Source organism: Choloepus didactylus, chromosome 11, assembly GCF_015220235.1.
Source record: "Choloepus didactylus isolate mChoDid1 chromosome 11, mChoDid1.pri, whole genome shotgun sequence".
In the NCBI taxonomy this organism is placed as follows: Eukaryota; Metazoa; Chordata; class Mammalia; order Pilosa; family Megalonychidae; genus Choloepus; species Choloepus didactylus.
The window spans coordinates 60953212-60970060 of NC_051317.1; the positions used below are offsets into that span (position 1 = coordinate 60953212).

The 16849-nt window shown below is 40.8% G+C and overlaps 1 protein-coding gene and 1 pseudogene across 1 annotated transcript in view; both read right to left on the bottom strand.

Annotated features, from left to right (window-relative positions):
- Positions 1 to 16849, bottom strand: part of ADAMTS12 (ADAM metallopeptidase with thrombospondin type 1 motif 12) — a 459352-nt gene that overhangs the window by 284147 nt on the left and 158356 nt on the right. The gene's annotated exons all lie outside the window — the stretch shown is intronic.
- LOC119506258 lies at positions 11439 to 12206 on the bottom strand (annotated as a pseudogene).

The window sequence follows — 16849 nt, forward strand, 5'->3', positions numbered from 1 at the left end:
TTGTAACCAACTAAACCCCCGTTATTAAGGCAAATCCATTTCTGGTATTTTGCTTAATGGCAGCATTAGCAAACCACTTGGAGAGGCTGGGCCTTCCACCTAGTTGTTCAGGAAGAGTGCTGCCACCTCAGTCTTCAGAGAGGGTGGAACCCATGCCCTGGGGATTATGGAGAGTCTGGCCACCATCCCAAAGCTTGATGAGGGTAGAACCTGTACTCTAATGTTCAGGAGAGCCTGGCCACAATTCCAGTGCTTGAAAATTCTGCTGTGCAAGCCCTTGGAAGGATTGGGACTGCCTCTTCATCAGGCCTGGAGAACAAAACATTGTTCCACAGATGATGCTCAGACTTTGAAATCCAACAGAGTATGCCCTGCAGCGTTTCTGAATTGTTTGGGACCCATGAACCCTGTTTTCCTGCTAATTTCTCCCTACGGGAATTGGAATTTATCCTATGATTGTCCCTCAATTGTGTACTAGAAACAGATAACTTGTTCTCTATTGTTCTCTAGGTTTCACAGGTCCACAGATGGAGGGGAACTGTGCCCCAGGACAGACCACACCTATAACCAATTTTGATGAGACTTTGTACTAAGTATTGTTACTAAAATGACTTCAGGCTTTGGGGATATTGTGATGGAATGAACGTACTTTGCATATAGAAAAACATGTCTTTTGGGGGTCCAGAGGGTGTAGTGTAGTGGTTTGAAGTTGCATGTACCCCCCAAAAAAACAAGTTCTTAAAGCTAATCCGTTCCTGGAGGTGTACATCCATTATAAATAGGACCATTTGATTATGCTACTTCAGTTAAGGTGTGACCCACCTGATTCAGTATTGGTCTTAACCTTATTACTGGAATCCTTTATAAAAGGAATGTAGATGGGGGGGAGGATTGAGAGAGAGAATGTCATGGAAACTAGAAGCTGAAAACAACAAAACCCAGAAGAGAAGGGAGAGAAAAACAGATGCCACCATATGCCTTGCCATGTGGCAGAGGACTCAAGGATTTCTGGCAACTGGTCTTCAGGAAGAAAGCATAGCCTTAATGATGCCTTGCTTTGTACATGTCCCTGGCCTCAGACTGTAAGCTAATAAATTCTCATTGTTTAAGCCAGCCCATTTCATGTTGTCTGCTTTGAGCAGCCTAGGAAACTCAAACTGGCACTTCATTCATGTAGAAACAGATGTCCAGAGAAGTAGCAAAACACACCGATGGCCTCTGGCAAAACTGGGTCTAGAGCCAGACCTCCAGTCCTGTACCAAAGAGCAGTTCACCACTACACTTGGTACCCATGTGGCTGGCACTTTCCTAAGTGCTGTGGATCCAGTGCTTTATTAAGGCCAATCCATTTCTGGTATTTTGCTTAATGGCAGCATTAGCAAACCACTTGGAGAGGGTGGGCCTTCCACCTAGCTGTTCAGGAAGAGTGCTGCCACCTCAGTCTTCAGAGAGGGTCAAACCCATGCCCTGGGGATTATGGAGAGTCTGGCCACCATCCCAAAGACAGAGGCCAATGAGGGCAAATGCTCTTTGAGGGCAAAGAAAGCAGACTGAACATCTATAATCACCACACTGCTTAGCACAGTCATGAAGACTGCCAGGCTCCCAGACTTAATAACTTTCCTGTTGCTGGTTTGCAAAAGGCAGAACAACTTTTCCTCATATAACATGTAGCTGGGATGACAGGCCAGTAGGAAGCAAGGGATGATAGAGGCCTCAGAATAAAGAAAGCTGAGAACACTGGGAGGTTGCCCCAAGTACACCCCACCCTCTGCTATGATTCCCAGAGATGCCTGACTGGCCTCTATGGAGCTGCAAGGGAGAAGGACTGGTATGGCCACTGATTCATGAAGATTTTGCAAACTAATCTTAGCAGCTCTAATAATTCATATGGCTTAAAGAGATCCAGGCTTAAGCCAAAGAGGCATTCTCTGATTCATTGCCAGGCAGGTGTTAGGGATATAACAATACAGAAGATCTCATTCCTAACTCCTAGAAGCAGTGCTAACACAATTTCCTGCAATGATGACATTCTTTATCTGTACTGTCCAATTTCATAGCCACCAGGCACCTGCGGCTATCAAGCACTTGAAAGGTGGCTGATGCAACTGAGGAACTGAATTTTTAATTTAGTCAAACTTTATCTTAAATTTAAATAGCCATAGGTGGATAGTGGCTAAAATGTTGGACTGTTCAATTCTAGAGACTGGCTGACGAGCGAAGGAGAGCGAGCCATACGCTTATTTATCATGCAGCCTCTAGGCTGCAACCAGAGTCAAATTTTAGGACTTGGCTTGAAAGAAAAATAAACTGCAAAAATATGGCTTACCTCACTATAACAAGTTATTTTTCATATGCAAGTAAACCTGGAGCCAACTTGGGAACATCAATAAACCACATACAGATTTTGGAGGATAGAGAGAAGCAATTCCACATAAAAAATTCAATAATCACCAAAATTAAACTGAATCACCAGGTGTGGATTTGGCAGGACAAGGCTTGTGTGAAGGAGCTGCCACTGTCCTGAGGCTAGAACAGAAGGGGTGTGGATGTCCCCACAGCAGCCTGGGACTGGGGCTCTGATCACACAGAATTGGAAGTCAGGTTCCACTTCTCGAGGGACCCCCACCCCAACCCCGAGTGCCCCTGGAGCATAAACTACAGACGCTTTTCAGAGAAGTCTCACGTGACCCAGATGCCCATGAGACCACACCCCAGTGACTAGCTGGCCGTTCACAGTCCAAGACACAGAAAAAATACCCTTCATTGGGAAGTTGATGAAATGGGTTCTAAAATAATATAAGATCAAAATGTTATGACAGGGTTGTCATAGAAACAACATGAGCTTCACACTCTTGCTCAAATTACTTAATGCAATAAGCCCCAGTTTTCTCATCCTGTAAAACAGGAGGAAGTCTATCTTAACTTGGAGGGTTATGACTATTAGCAACACTGTACATAAAATGCCTAGCAGAGGCCTCAGCATGTGGCAGGTACTCAATAAAGGCACAGTAGATCTATTTTATCACAGCATATTCACCACAAAAGCAATCTAAAGTAGTGAGTGAGAGTGAGAACTCGGGAGTCTGGCTGCCTCAGTTTACCTCCTAGCTGCAATTAATACCTTCTCTGGGCCTCAGTTTCTCCACCTAAAAATATGAATCAGTTAGAGGGCTGAATTGTGTCCCCCCAGTATTCATATCCATCCAGAACTTCAGAACGTGACCTGATTTGGAAAGGGGTCTTTGCAGCTGTAATTGGGATAAGGATTGAGGTGAGATCATATTGGATTAAGGTAGGCCCTAAATCCAATGAGAGTGTTATTATAAGAGACAGAAAAGGACCCACAGAGACCCAGAGAAGAAAATGATGTGAAGTTGGAAGTGGAGATTGGAGAGATCTGTCTATGAATCAAGGAATGCCAAGGACGGCCACCAAAGTTAGGAAAGAAGCATGGAACAGTGTTTCCCTCAGAGCTTCCAGAAGTTAGGAAAGAAAAATAGAACGGTGTCTTCCTCAAAGCCTCCAGAAGGAACCAATCCTGCCAACCCCTTGACTCCAGACTTCTGGCCTCTGCAAGGTGAGAGAATGCATTTGTATTGTTTTCAGCCACCCAGTTTGTGGTGATTGGTTACGGCAGCCCCAGGTAACTAAGACACAGAGTTACATAACTTTTAATTAATTTATTAAAAGCTGTCCTTTGGATTACATGAACTAATGTGAAGTACTTAGATGAGCATCTGACACATAGTCAGTGCCTAATAATGCTACCAAACAGCCACTGTGATAGCCAAGGCATCTAAGATGCCTGGGCCAGAAGTAAGAGTTTCTGTAGAAATTCACACAGGCATATTTTTAAAAGCTACCACCTACCACACTGGTGAAACTTGCCTTTCTCAGCACTAGGCAGAGAGGAGCTTCTCACCCACCCCAGAGGGAGGTGCCCCAGGAAGTGGCAGTGATCATGAGCTGGGCTGGGAGAAAGAGCCCACGCTCTGACCTTCGGCCTCTGGGAAAATGAAGGAAATCATCAGCGCTTCAGCCGAACAGCGAAGGAAAGTGGAGGGCAGGCAGGCAATGGAGAGAGTTGTTCTCAGATAAAGATTTTCAGTGGGTTTGCCTGAGGGCTGGAGCAAGAGGAGGCATATGTGTGCAAGGGGGTGAGGGGCTCCCACAAATAGAAAACTAAAATTGCCAGACATCAGTATCTTTAAGATTCTGGGCAGGAGGAGGAAGAAGCCTCCTGGATACAGGAGGTAGGATTTGGTGGTGGAAGGATAGAGAGGAAAAGGAAACAAGAAAGGGGCTACTAAGAGTGGCCAGGAGCATTTGTCAGACCCAGAGTTGATAAATCCAGGAGTTGGGGCCTCATTTATGGGACACACTCAAACACCCCCAAACCATGCTCCAGATTCAGTTACTGGTGGGATAATGGGGGCAGTGGGGGATAGATAGGCCTACACAGCCTATACCCAAGATCTTTGGAACAATCAACTCAAATTCTCTTCATGAACCAAAGTAACTTGCTCCTGACTGTGAAGTTTGTGGTCTCACTAGTGAGCAGGGATAAGGTGAGAATCCTTCATCCTCTAAGGGAAGGCCTTTCCTTAGTTAAAGTAGGGCCAGCTGGATCTACACTAACTAGAGGAGAATCTGAGAAAGGCAGAATTGATAGATTTCTCTTCCTTTTGATAAGGTCTTAGAGCTGAAGTGATGGCTAAAGCTTCTAATCAAAGCTCCAAACACATTACAGGTAGCTCCTCGTCCTGGGATGTGGTTTTCACTTCTTCTCTCGGGAAGAATCAAGCCCAATTCCCGATCTGGGAATTCTCCAAATGAATTAATGCTGAAATCTTCAAAAGACTTAATTTCCAGTCTCTAGTTCAACTGTGATGCCAAGTACTGGCCTCCTCCTTCTCCTACTGGAAACTGAATCTATAACACAGTTTTGTTTTTCTTCAGTGGAAAAAGCCAGGCTTTGGACACAGGTCTGAGTTTAACACTCAACCCCAGCACTAGCAAGCTGTGTAGATTGCACAAGTAATTTGGTCTTGATACCAATCAAAAGTGGTAGGTTCTTTGCCAGATGTGCCAAATGACCAATTTCTGAGACACCAGGGTTTCAAAGGGAGAAAGAGTTTATTGCTAGGCGTGAAGAAGGAGATCAGGTGGCCTATCAGTCTAAAAGACTCCTCCCCAAGCTGCAGTAATTCTGATAGTTTTATAGTATCAAAAGATAAGCAGGTTTTAGGATAATGAGCAAAATGGCCCCAGATGATGTAATTAGAGGTGATCTAATTATTGAGCATGTGCAGACGGATTACACGCTTAGCCACAGAACATATAAAGGAAAATCATGGCCTTAACATAACCATGAGTATGGTTTTTAGTATTACAATGAGATGTAGGTTACTTACAGGTTAAACTTTAAGCTACAGCACAGGTCAGGTGGGCCCATTTTGGTTAGATTCAGCTTCTTTTATTAAGATAGCTTTGGAATTGGGGTGGGTTAGTTTTGGGCTGACTCAAGATACTCCATTAATAAACATTAAAGACAGTGATCATAAGACCCTAAAGTTGAAAAACCAGATAAAATGGGTACAAGTGATGGTCAGTTACAAGGTTTTTACAATCATAAGGGCACAAGATAAAGGCTGTACAATCATTACCACAAATCAAGGCAGCTGGATCTTGACCTACAGTTCAGAGATTTCAGGTATTTCCCTCTGTTTACTCTAATATACCAGAAAGTAAAAAAGAAAATCTATATAATGATTCAGTAATTATAATCATCCCTTAAATCCTAACTTCTCAGTTATAGTCTCTCTGGGCCTCAGTTTCTTCATCTGTAAAATGGGTATTGCAATGTGTTCTTTGGTAATAACCGAATGAGGTAACACACATTAAAAAATTACCGAAACAGCCTGGCCTTCATTAAGGTGTGGGGAAATGCAGTCCTGGCCCCAATACATACTTGGTTCTGCTCAGTCAAAAGAAGTTTCAACTATGACAGCTGTTGATTATCACTTATGAGAAATTTCCTCTTCAATTTGAGGTCTGCAGAGATGTCCACATCTTGGCAGATCAAGGTAATTAACAGGAAAAAAAAGCTTAAAAAAATATTCCAGCAAGAAGATACCCTAATTCAATAAATATTTTGGATTTAAAATGCGAAATACATGTGAAATCACTTCACATCCAGAAGAAAACGAAAGAAGTTAGCCTGACACAAAGGCTAAAGAACCTCCAGAGCCTATTACTTTCAAAAATTATAAAATAAATGTTCATCACACTTTGAACTACATAGTCCCAGATAATTCAACAAAATCAAGAAGTACCACTTAAGAGATACTGTAGCAGCCAAAAGCTCAGCAAGAACTTTTCACTAACACTGCTCTCAGGGACAGGGGATGAGAGCTTTATGGACAGCACAGCCTTAAAAAATTTTTTTTTAATTCAATTTTATTGAGATATATTCACATACCATACAATCATCTAAAGTGTACAATCAATTGTTCACAGTACCATCATATACTTGTGCATTCATCACCCCAATCTATTTTTTGAACATTTTCCTTGTACCAGAAAAAGGGAAAATCAGAATAAAAAATAGAAGTAAAAAAGAACACCCAAATCATCTCCCCCACTCCCACCCTATTTTTCATTTAGTTTTTTGTTCCCATTTTTCTACTCATCCATCCATACACTGGATAAAGGGAGTGTGATCCACAAGGCTTTCACAATCACACTGTCACCTCTTGTAAGCTACATTGCTATACAATCGTCTTCAAGAGTCAAGGCTACTGGGTTGCAGTTTGATAGTTTCAGGTATTTACTTCTAGCTATTCAAATGCATTAAAACCTAAAAAGAGTTACCTATATAGTACATAAGAGTGCCCACCAGAGTGACCTCTCAACTTCATTTGGAATCTCTCAGCCATGGAAACCTTATTTTGTTTCATTTGACATCCCCCTTTTGGTCAAGAACATGTTCTCAATCCCACGATGCCGGATCCAGATTCATTCCCAGGAGTCGTGACCTGTGTTGCCAAGGAGGTTTACACTGGGTGTCAGATCCCACATAGGGGGAAGGGCAGTGAGTTCACTTGCCAAGGTGGGTTAACTAGAAAGAGAAGGCCACATCTGAGCAACAAAGAGGCACTCAGGGGGAGACTCTTAGGAACAATTATAAGCAGGCCTAGCCTCCCCTTTGCAGTAACAATCTTCCCAAGGGCAAGTCCCATGATAGAGGGCTCGGCACATCAAACCGCCAGTCCTCAATGTTTGTGAGAACATCAGCAACCATCAAGGTGAGGAAGCCCAACACCTCTGCATTTTCCCCCAGCTCCTCGGGGCGGGGGAGGGGAGGCCTGCATTTGTATTTTCATGCTCTGTCCAAATTACTTTGGGATGTGTCACTATTTCACAACAAATTGGTTTTTTCAGTCCTAAGCAACCTGAGAGATGTCAGAGATGTGAGGTCATTTGGGACCACTTCTCCTTTTCCTGAAAATCTATCAGAAATGTCTTCTGCTTCTCAGAATTTCTATGTCCTTGCCTTTTTTATTTTTGTCTCTGTATGTATGCAGCAATGCTTGCCTTGTTTCACCGGAAAGCGAGGAGTCCAACTAAAAGGGGAAAAAACTGCTGGCACATTGGAAGCCTAAGAAACACGCTATTAGAGAGAACAATGACAGAGAAATGGCTTCACAGAAGTGAAAGCACTTTCTCCCATGGGGAGCAGAAAGCCATTAGGGCCGATTTAGTCACGACACAAGCAGTGTTTTTCATGATGCCCCAGCAGGTCATCATTTTCAAACCGGAAACAATCCTCCGCTGTGAGGATGCAACGCCCTCCTGTGCTGTGAAGTGCGCGGCCTGGCCCATCTCCTTACACCCTGATGCTGGCGTGAGGCAGGAGCACAGCAGCCAGACAGGGCTGTTGCTATGGTCACCAAGGTGATTTTCCTCCTCTGTTGGTGGCTTGAAACACAGAATTCTAAGGACATTGAACGAAGGCTTGGGAGCAGGTTTTCAGCAAAAGGAATTGGGCAAAGGCAAATGCCGTCTCTGACATTGAACATCGCAAGACTCTCCAAGGGTTCAATTTTCCAGCTGATGCTGGAACTGCCTCCTCAAGTCCACTTATCCATGTCCACAAATGCACTTCCAGTGAGGAGAGACTAGTTCTCCAGTCGTCCACCTATTAGTAAACTGTTTTAATTATTAGAAACCTCTTCCCTATATGAAGTTAAAAACCTGTATCCTTCTTGATGTATCATCTTAGTTCTGCCCTTTGGATCTATACATACATAGTATCTATTTAAATACAGTAGATGACATTCACCTGCACCATTAAGACCTCTCTTTTCAGTGTAAACACTCCTATTTCCTTCAATCATTTGTCTGTGTCCTATTGTGCTCATCCTTCAGCAGTCCGGTCACTATCCCCAGAAAATACAGAGCTTATCAATATCTCCCTGAAACACACCACCAGAATTAAGCATTAAGAGTCCAGCGTTCCAAGGCCACCAGCTTTGGAGAAATGAAATGGTGGGGAAAGTGTTCTCCTTTCCTCCAGAAGAAGGAAATTCTTCAGGGAAGAAATTGGTAGGGCAAAACTTTGGTCTAGTGAGAAGGACTTATATTTCCTTTGCTAGGACTTGACAAAAAGATCTATTTTGTCCATGGTATTACAGGGAAATGAGCTTCAGAACTGAAGAAAATATATAGTGACCACATTGCAGAGGAAATGTCTCAGCACTCCCTGAAGTTTCATGGTTTGTTTTTCTTAAAAAAAGGCCTGAATGGACCAGACATTTGTTTTCCTCATTAGAGTCCAGCTTTCCTACCATTCTTACTATTTCCTCAGCATCAGAGTGTAGACAACTTGCAAACACTTTATGACATGCTGTTTTGCATATGAACAGACTACACACCAAACCAGCCCACTGCAAACAGAGTCTCCATCAACATGGCAGGTGGTACCTGAATGTTAAACTGCAGAGGAAAGGTTGATTTAAAAGAGTAGATATGAATGATTTTTTTTTCCTTTCCTGACATTTTATTTGGAAATTTTTCAAAAGAACAGAAAATGGAAAGAATAGTATGATTAACACCCATATACCCAGACCTAGACTGGACAAAGATTACTATTTTGCCACCTTTGATCTATACACACATGCTGGAACATTTGAAGGCAACTTGCAGACATTGGGGCAAGTCAGTCTTAAATATTTAAGCATGCATATCTTAGGAAGACAGACTTTTCCTGTAAGACCACAGTTCCATTACCACACTTAAAATAATAATAATTCCACGATATTATCCAATATTAATTCCATGTTCAAAATTTCCATATTGCCTATTATAGCTATGTTTGTTTCTTTGTTTCCTAATCCAGAAACTAATGGAGTTTCATACATTCCATTTGGTTGCTGTTTAGTTTTCTAGCTGCTAAAACAAACACAATATAATCGTTTGGCTTAGCAACACGGATTTATTGGCTCACAGTTTCAGAGACTAGAAGGCTTGCTTCCTCCCATGGCTGGTATGTTCTGGCTGCCCAACAATGTTTGGAGCTCCTTGGCTTTTCCATCACATGGCAATGCACATGGTGGCATCTCCTTCCTTCTCTTCCAGTTCTGTTGACTTACAGATTCTTGCTTATCCCATGGCTTCTCTCCATGAGTCTAATATTCTTTAACTATATTGGATTAAAACTCATCCTCGTTTAGTTTGGGCATACCAGAACTAATACCATATTCAAAGATCCTATTTACAAATGGTTCACACCCACAGGAGCAGGGATTGGGACCTGAACATGCCTTTTGTGAGGGATATGACTAATCCCCAACACTTGTTACATATAACAATTCATCTTTTTTTTTGGCATTTTAATTTAGGTTTGTTTTATTTAAGTTTAATGTTAATTCCATGCTGTGTTTCAGTAAGAACAATACAGATTCTGTACTGTGGCTCCAGTCAGATATCCAGTAGTACAAATTAGCTTCAAGTTACACATACTGAACAAAAGAGGCTGAACGAGTGAAGGAGGGGGTGAAGGAGGGGCAGGGAAGACAGGAAAGAAGAAACAAAGAATTGAACATGCACACAGGCTTTTCCACACCACCTTCAATGCTAACCTGCTTCAGAGGGAGAGTAAAAGTAGGCAAGAATGAGCAGCCATGGATTGTGGAACTGTTGTCAGCACCATACATTTCAGCAACATTTCAGCAGAGTTTGAACCACTTTTTACAGCAAAACCATTTGTGCTGGTTTGAATGTATTGTGTCCCCCAGAAAACGCCATATTCTTTGATGAAATCTTGTGGGGCAGGCGTTTTAGTGCTGATTAGATTGCAAACCTTTGAGTGTTTCGGTGGAGATGCACCCCACCCAACTGTGGGTGATGACTCTGATTGGATAATTTCCATGGAGGTGTTGGCCTGCCCATTCAGGGTGGGTCTGAATTAGATCACTGGAGCACTATGTAAGATCAGACAGAAGGAGCAAGCTGACACAGCCAAGAGGGACACTCTGAAGAATGCCCAGAAGCTGAGAGAGGAACTGCAGTTTGAAGATGGCCATCGAAAGCAGACTTGCTCCAGAGAAGGTGAGAGAGGACAAACATCCCAAGTGCAACTAAGAGTGACATTTTTGAGGAACTGCAGCCTAGAGAGGAACGTCCTGGGAGAAAGCCATTTTGAAACCAGAACTTTGGAGCAGACCTTGTGCCTTCCCAGCTAACTGAGGTTTTCCAGACACCATTAGCCATCCTCCAGTGACGGTACCCGATTGCTGATGTGTTACCTTGGACACTTTATGGCCTTAAGACTGTAACTGTGTAACCAAATAAATCCCCTTTATAAAAGCTGATCCATTTCTGGTGTTTTGCATTCCAGCAGCATTAGCAAACTAGAACACCACTGTAATAAATTCCCTAAACAACCTTTAACCATCAAGCTAGCACCCAATTAATTTTCAACATCAGTATAAAATGTGATTTGAACATTTAGAAAAACGAAAAATGTTACCACCACATATGCCTCCAAAATATGATTAACCTCTCTCTTAGATGATGACATAGCCTAGAAATCTAATGGCTCTCAAATTTCCATTTCTAATGATGATCTTGCCACATCTGGCATGTAGACAATACAGTAATGCTGAAAAAGCCTCTATACAGTCCTGTTAGTGTCTTAAAGAACCTAAAAGCTGGGACCAGTAAGAGCCACAGAAATTCACTCTTGCCTTTAAGAACTTTAGAAAACTGTTTAAAAAACAAACAAACAAAAAACCATGGCAGAAACCTAAATTCTGAGACCAAATGTAAAAGTCAGATGTGATGGTTCTCAATGGCAACTGGGAATTTCAAAGGAGTGGGGATGGGGAGGAGTGGGGTGGTCAAAGATGGTTTCTCTTGTTGGCTTTTATGTCTCACCGATTTTCACCTTCTACATCCTGCAGCACTTCTTTATTCTGCTCTTCACCATCACCTTGCATGTCTGAAGCCCATAGTGTCAGATTATCACGTAACAACTGCATGATAAGTGTAGAGTCCTTACAGCTTTCTTCACTCAGGGTATCCAATTCTGCAACTGCATCATTAAAAGCTGCTTTTGCCAACCTGCAGGCATGGTCAGAGGAATTAAGAATGTCATACTAGAATACAGAAAAATTGAGAGCAAGACCCAAGCGAATAAGATGCGTTGGTGGAAGTTCTGTCATTGCAGTATCACTAGCAGCTTTATAAGCCACTAGGCTGTTCTCCACAGTCTCCTTCCTGCCATTTCCTGTGGCAAATTCAGCCAGATACCTGTGGTAATCTCCTTTCATTTTATGATAGAAAACCTTGGACTTGCTGGTGTTAGCTGCTGGAATGAGATGTTTGTCCAGGACATCCAGAATGTCACAACAGATTAACTCTAGTTCAGTCTCAACCATTTGCCAATATCCCTGAATTATTTTTAGTTTGTCTTCTCCTCCCTTGTTTTCTTCTTTCTGTTCAATGCTGCTGATTATTCTCCAGGAGGCTCTTCTGGCTCCAATCATATTTTTATATGCAATGGATAGGAGGTTTCTTTCTTCACCTATCAACTCCACATCCCTCCCTGCTACTTTCTTCATGGATTCCACCATCTCATCGAATCGCTCAGTCTGCTCAGCCAGCGGCGCCTGGTATACAAGACCCTCCAGATCACCCATAGCGGCGGCAGCTCCAACAGGGTCTACATGACAGATGGAAGCAGATAGCGTCTCTGACTCTCTCAGCCTCTTGCTCTGCGTTCAGGCAGCAAAAATGGCCAACAATTCATTTTTAAAAATAATTTGAAATGTACCATATGCACATGGTTTAAAAAGTGAAATTCATTGCAGAATGAAGAACAATAGTCTTTTGCTCTACTTCTCCCATTCCCCAGAGGTAACTGCTTTTGACTGTTTCACCACATTTTTCTAGAAGTTATCTTCATATTTCTAAATAACACATTGCGATTTCTTTTTGAGTTTTAGACATTATCTGGAGCACTGTGCTTGATATAACAGATGAGGATTTAGCCCCTTAACACCACCTTCCTCCCACTCTTCCAATATTATTACTTCAGTCAAACCAATTTAGAGTATTTATATTATGAAAACCATGTAATGTCAGGCTTGATATTCAGCCAATATGTATTAATACAACTTACTGGCCAGCATCAATGCCATATGTAAATGTTGACCAATGTAAAGGCAAGCAGTATGCTATGCTTTTACTTCCTTACTAGCACAGCTTTTGTTTTTCTTGGACTTTCTACTGACTTTTTGTGGTGGTTTGGAGCTATACGTACCCCAGAAAAACATTGTAAGAAAATGTGTGAACCCATTGTAAGTAGGACCTTTAGATGAGGTTACTTCAGTGAAGGTGCAACCCAGGATGGGTCTCAATCCTATTACTGGAGTCCTTTATAAGCATAATGAAACTCAGACAGATATAGAGAGAAAGTCATGGGAAACAAGAAGCTGAAGGTCAAGAGAACCTGGAAGAGAAGGGAGAACTTTCATCTCTAGTTCAGCCAGCCAGCATCTCCTGCAGAATCATAGAAAAACCTGCATCATACTTCCCAGCCTGCAGACTGTTCTAAGGAATTTGGACTTGCCCATCGCAGTAGTCACACTAGCCAATTCTTATAAAAAATGTTATAATATTTATATTACATATATTACATTATGGAGATATGTGTATATAGATACGTGTGTGTGTGTGTATATATATCATCAGTACTGTTTTCCTAGAGAACCCTAATAAATACACCTTTTTTTCCCCTTATTGCATTGCCTTTCTTGTTATTGCAATCTGTTTTTTTTTTTAAATTTCCGTCATGGCAGGGGCTATTCTATTGAGTTTTCTTTATTTCTTGCAGACATCCCCTGTAACTCTCCATCTCCCTGCTCCAAACTGGACTGGCTGCTAAGAGGCCGGCTGCCTGGATGTCATCTGGGGACTTCCCTTGACAGCTCCTGCAGGTTAGAGCCACTGGTTTCTGGCTCTCATATCTTTTTTGTTTCATTTTGCTTTATTTTTTTTCTAAGCATTCATTTTTTAAATTAAGAAGTCTGATATTCTTCTGAAGCACAATCCTTTTTAGATGACCTCTATACACTCCCCCAAAAGTTTAGAATACTCTCTTTACCCAGGCTATTAGGAAATTTCACAGTTATGTGTCTTTGAGTGGATTTTCTTTCATTCATCATGCTGGACACCCAGTAGATCTTCTCACTCTGGGGACTTGTGTTTTTAAGCCCTTCAGTTATGAAAAATATTTTCTTTCTTTTCTATTTCTGAAACTTCTATTAGATGGATCTCCTGGATTAGTCCTCCATTTTCTTTTTTTCTCCCATATTTTCCAACTCAGTCTTTTTATATACTTTTTGAGAGATTGCTTTGACTTTATTTTCCAACTTTTCTAGTTATCTTTTTAAATTTCATCACTCTTTTTTTTTTTTTTTTTTCAGAGAACTCTTTATTCTTTAGTTGTCCCTTTTTACAACACTGTCTTCTTGTTTTATGGGCACAATATATTCCAGAATATTTCTAAGGACACTAAAGCTGTTGAGGTTTGTTTACTTGTTTGTTGCATTCCTTTCTGATTCCTGTATTACGTGTTTTCTCCAAAGTCAATTTTTCCCTATTTCATGTTAAAGGTTCTCCTAAAATATCCTGACATCCTTGCTTATCCACCAGCTTTATGAGAGGTGGCAAGGCGCTATGTATATGAATGCAGAGCTTTAGAATGTTTGACTGGGGATGTGGTACCTGCTCCTTACGGCTAGAGGACTTCCCAAATGCCAGATTTCGAAGGTCTTTTTTCCTTTGACCCTTTAATTCCTGCAGAGAAGACGACTGAGGTTTCCTGCTTAAGGGACAGATGTCTGACTGCCATAGTTCTGCCTGAGTTAGAAGGTGCATTCTGTTTTTAGCTCCAAGTCTCTATTATCCCTGTATCTGGCCTCTCTAAGTCCCAAGCACCTCTGGGATCCAGTAGGTGCAGCCAACTTTCTTCTTGTCCTCATCTGACCTAAGGGCACACTCTAAGCTGTAGCTCAAAATCCATATCCTAAGAAGTTCCTCTCCTACTCTCTGTTATTGTTGGGAAGGAGAGGAAGCATAGTGTACAATCCGTCATCTTAAAAAACTTTCTGATGGTTTCAGAAACATTGAAAATAAAGATAATTGGATTAATTAGACATATTTTTAACAGAATTAAGTAGACAATGAGCTCAACCTTTTCAGTAAGATCAAAGAGATTGTAACATTAAATCTGCCCCTATTTAAACATGGAAAAATAAGCCTGTTTTAATTTATCATTTTAAAATGTTTATGCTTTCCAATAATTTGTCACAGTAAAATCACAAATGGAACAGCACATTAAAAATCCCTAATAATAGAATACATGAAAACAACATAGCAATCTTGTCAAAATCTAAATAGCACAAATAATTTACTCAATTCTGGAAAGTGTGTGATGAGTTGCACAGAACTTTCTGAAGCACCCTGGAGGACAGCTGCAGTTGACCCACCATTTGAGAACTTTTCAGTGACCTTCATCCTGAGGATGGTAATGTTTTTGGCAATGAGTGGGCTTGATTGCATTTGCCAACCTGACACATAATTCATGACTTCTCCAAATGACTAACGGATACTAATTGTTCAGCAAAGCACAAAGGTTTGATCAAGAATTACTGACCTCAGCAAAATCCCCCAAGATAATGGTTATTTTCTCTTTTATACTTTTTCTATAATTCCCTATAATTTGCTACATTTGATATATATGTTTCTCTTACCAACAAAAGAGACAGTTGTTTCAAAAACATTTCCCAGAGGTTATCTCTATGTGACACTTAGAAGGTTAAAACACAAAAGATTTCTCCTCCTGTACAAAAGAATTCCAAATAATTTATGTAAATACTCTTCTCTCCAGGAGGTGGAACTTAACTCCCCCCACCCCAACCCCATGGTTAGTGCAGGCCGCATTTATGACTTGGTTCCATAGAACAGAGTAGTGAAAGGAAGGGGGAAAGTAGATTTATAGTGGAGAAATAAGGCACACACCTCAGCCAAGTGAACAGGGTCAGCACTACTGTGCTAAGTTCTGTTGACGCATGTGCTCTTAAAATAATGCATGAGAATGGCACTCTCACAAACCCATAACTGAAGACGAATTATGAAACAAACATTAGACATACTCAAGTTTAGGGACATCCTACAAAATACCTGACCAGCACTCCTGAAGCTGTCAGTCATCAAAAACAAGGGAAGTCTGACAAACTGTTCCACACCAGACGAGGCCAAGGAGAAATGAGGGCTAAATGGAATGTCGTATCCTGCAGGGGATCTTGGGACAGAAAAAGGAACTTAGAGGAAAAGCTAGTGAAATCCAAATAAAGTATGAAGTTTAGCTGATAGTAATCTATCAGTATTGGCTCCTTAATTATGAGAAATATACTATAATATAAGATGTTAACAATAGGGGAAACTGGGTGCCAGCTATATGAAAACTGTATGTACTATCTTTGGAAATTTTTTGTAAATCTAAAGCTAACTCTGTTAAAAATCAAAATTTTATTAAATAAAAAAAACAAACTACTCATTTTTCTCTTCCTCAGTATTAAAATTGATGGAAGATTGATACCAATTTAAACCTGGGAATTGAAATTAAAAATTCCTCCAAGGACAATTGGGCACGTACCTTTAAATACCTGGTTAAAAGTAGATCCACTCTGTCTTTATGGCCACATCATAATATTATGGTCAGAGAGACTCTCATTGACCTCATGGGAAGTAAGAACTGCTTCTGCTTTTCAGAACAATACACAGTGAGAGCCTCAGAAATGCATACTTTTGACCCAAAACTCACTTGTAAAAATATTTCTGAAAGAACTGATCCAAAATCAGGAAAACAATTTGTACACAAAGATACCCAACACAGTGTGATTTATAATGGTGAATAATAGGAAATAACCTACATAACCAATAATGGTATATTGAAAAATATTGTGTAACATTTACATAATGGTTTATGATGCAGAACATAAAATATTTCTTAGGATCTTAATGATAGAGAAAAAGGTTATTACATGAGATTCAGTGAAAAAATACAAAATTATCTGTTCAGAATGATTCCAACTATGTTGAAATATAAAGAGGAAAAAGAGGAAAGAAATACATATTTTAATGCTAGCCATATAGCTGTTCCTGGATGATTGGATAATGGTTATTTTCTCATGTATACCTTTGCTGAAATGCCTGAATTTGCCACATTAGATATATATTTCTTTTATAATAGAGCTAAAATTATTTTAAAAACATC